Genomic DNA, 3,432 nt, shown 5'->3' with positions numbered 1-3,432 from the left:
CTGTTGAGTTAGGAGACTCCCTATTTTGACTCGAAAGAAGCTATTTTGCTTCTTGATTGTAATCGGGCTATAGAGGAAAGATTTACTCATTTGGCTGTTGATATTAGTAGGTTTGACCATCTCTAATGGATTGATTTCTTTTTGCCATGCGAGTAGAGAGGCGAATCTTATCGATGATTTGATATTCAAGGTGTCGTTGGTCTTGGTGAATTCTTTGACATTCTTTCGAATTCCACCAATAGTTTGAAAGGAATTCTCCAAACGAATAGAGACACTTTAAGTGCTATTTAGTTCCTAAAAGGATGGGAGAGGTAAGAAAGGTAAGCGAGGAATTTTATAATCTTTATCTCTTTCATAAATTGGAATCTTTGGAGGGCAAGAAATGATCGTGTAAAAGGGGTCAAAAGATAGACAACTTATGAAGTGATATATGGAGCATAAGAGCCCATAAAGAGTTTTGGGAGAATGGGAAGAATCATATTAAAGAAACAAGGACAAGAAGTTCTCATAAAAGTAACAATTCTAACTGGAATTCTCCAAATCACCCCTTCGTCAAATTGAATGTTGATGCTTCATGGAAGGAAAAGGAGAGGAAAAGTGGTTTTGGATTTGTGGGGCGTAGTTGGGATAGAAGGCTAAAGATTGCATGGTTCATACCATCACATTTTTCTTTAGTCTTGGAAGGAGAGGCTTTAGCACTTCGTGAATCACTACTTGTCACATTGGTAGACGATATTGACTTTGTGCATGTGGAATCCGACAACCGACTACTAGTCAATCTAATTAAGAATCATAGCACAAGTTGCCCCCCTATGGTGGATGACATTTTTAAGGTGGTATAAAGTTTTTTGGGTTTTGTGATTTCTTATGTACTTAAGAAAGCTAATGTATTAGCAGACATCCTAGCTACGGAGGGACCTTGCTTGGGTCCTGCGCCATAAATGCGCAGGACCATCAAGTCATGCACTTTGGGCGGTGGGATCGGAATTTTGGTTGAAATTTTGATCTCGACCATCAAAATTCAACGGTCAAGATTGAATTCTTGACCGAAATTTCGGCTTGATGATCCTGCGCATTAAATGCGCAAGATACAAGCTTTTTCAGCTACGGAGGCCCTTTCGGTTGAGAGCCCGAAAGAATGGTCATGTTCTAATGAGTGGTTATTAGAGCTTTGCTCAGCCACATCCTTTGCTTAGAATTAATGACATGTTTGATTACCAAAAAAAAAAAAGTTTATATTTTTGTGTCTCTCACATTGTTTTGTGTAAAAAAAAACTTTTTTTTTTTTTTCGAACTTGGGTGTTTTGTGCAACCTATGGTCCAGATCAAAACTTATGGTTGAGACAAAATCTCGACCACTCATTTTATAGTTGAACTTTATCCAAAAAAATTATTTAGGTGAAATAAGGTAAAACGATTGGTAGAGATTTCATCTTGACCATATGCTTCGATCTAAATCGTAAGTTACACGATGTAGTACATTAATTGCATGGCACAACAATTGTAATTTTTTTTCTTTTTCAGTTTACTTAGATCTTCTAAGTTCTAATTGTCTTTGGGTAAGTATCTAGATGGTCAATGAGATGTTTACCAAAAAAAAAAAAAGGTCAATGAGATCATGTAATATCCAAATGCACCTGTAAAAGAAAAAGATCTTGTAAATTCTTTTCTTTTTTTGGGATAATAAATCATCTAATATTCAATAGAATTCTTGTTTAATGTGATATCGTTTTCCTTGTTCTAAAAACTTACATTAATTGTAATGATTCCATGGGGAATTTAAGAAGGAAGACAAGAGAGAAAAGCAAGAAAACCTCACCGTTTTGAATTTGAATTTAAAATAGAGACCATCAAATCAATGCAACAGTTCATCCTTTATTATTTTCTTCAACCTTAGTTGTAAGGCTTGGAGAATAACTCCAATAATGTCTTTTTCAGATAATTTAACAGCATCAAATTGTTTTATACATTTTTTATCAAAAAAATAAAATAAAATTGTTCATACATTTTACCAATAATGTGATTAGCTGCTTTTAGGTTTTCTTTTATAAAAATAACCACTCAATGTTTCACTTTATAAAATTAACCAAAACTGAATTTGCATTTACAAAACTGGCCAAAATATTGATTTTTCATTTTTTTGGACATTTTTTACCCTTAATACTGATCACATCGAGTGAAAAAATCACTATTTTGTCCAAAAGGAAAAAGTCACTATTTTTTTATACCCTTTGGACATTTTCACCCCTAGGCCGGTGTGGTCAATTTTAGGGGGAAAATGTCCAAAGAAGTGAAAAAACACTATTTTTGTTAGTTTTGTAAATACAAATTCAATTTTAGTTAGTTTTGTAAAGTGAAACATTGAGTGACTATTTTTGTAAGGGAAAACCTAAAAGTAGCTAATCACGTAATTTTCCTAAAAAGTCATGCTTTTTCTCAATATTACAGAAAGAAAATTCTGATTTCAAATTATAATTAGTTCATTTTATGGTGCGAAATGTGCAATTTTTACTTATTTAATACCCTCTGAATCTTTCCTGTGATTTAGAGAGCAATAGAAGTTGTTTAATTTCATTGTATTATAATCAATTGTATTTCATAGCATTACAAAAGATAACATTGTGTATTTGGTTGTTACATATTCTAACACATCAAGCGGGGATAGCTCAGTTGGGAGAGCGTCAGACTGAAGATCTGAAGGTCACGTGTTCGATCCACGTTCACCGCATTAAATTTTGTTTTGGGTTCGCTGGGCCACACACCTCACACTCAGTTTCAGTGAAACTCCAGTTCTAGTCATTTTTTTTTCTTGATGGAGAATCTATTTCAAGTCCAAGCAATGCCACAAGATCCATGGTTGTCGCATATTCTTTTTGCGTTGGTTTTCATCTTCATGGAACTTTGGTTTGAGTCAAAGCAATGTCAACGGTGGGGATGGCTAAGGGTGTCAATTTATACCATGTACTGTTTACTGAAATTAAAACCGTGCCACTTATACTATTCCATATTGAATTGAATAAATATGACATGGTATTGATATGACAAAGTTGTATTGTTTAATAAATTGTATGGTAATGGTATGCATAAAATGAGACAAATGAACCATACCACGCCAATACTGGAGCAACTATTATAACCAATTTGTACCGAATAAATATGATACAATAATGGTATGAGGTAAATTTATTTTGCACATTTACCCAAAAAAAAAAAAAAGAAGAAAAATTTACTTAGTACCAACCAAATAGCGATCTCTTACGGAGTTGACACCCTTACTGGATAGCCTAATTTGGAGAGCTTTAGACTGAAGACCTAGAGGATGCGTGTTCCATATGCGCTTAGTGAAATTCTAGTTCGGTTCCCAGCAATGCCACTCTTTGCACCCTTACCACATTTTTTTTTGCCTTACTTTGTATCTTGACAAGAACTCTG

General features: G+C 34.1%; 1 non-coding gene across 1 annotated transcript; it reads left to right on the top strand.

The window, feature by feature from the left end:
• The first annotated feature begins 2,655 nt into the window (after positions 1-2,655).
• Positions 2,656-2,728, top strand: TRNAF-GAA (transfer RNA phenylalanine (anticodon GAA)). Its single transcript has one exon. It is a non-coding gene; the product is annotated as a tRNA-Phe (tRNA).
• The last annotated feature ends 704 nt before the right edge of the window (positions 2,729-3,432 follow it).

The sequence above is a fragment of the Hakea prostrata genome, chromosome 9, assembly GCF_041222555.1.
Source record: "Hakea prostrata isolate BN-2017 chromosome 9, UWA_Hpros_2, whole genome shotgun sequence".
Classification (NCBI taxonomy): Eukaryota; Viridiplantae; Streptophyta; class Magnoliopsida; order Proteales; family Proteaceae; genus Hakea; species Hakea prostrata.
The sequence above is the reverse complement of the archived record's forward strand: the minus strand, read 5'-3'. Positions and strand labels throughout refer to the sequence as shown.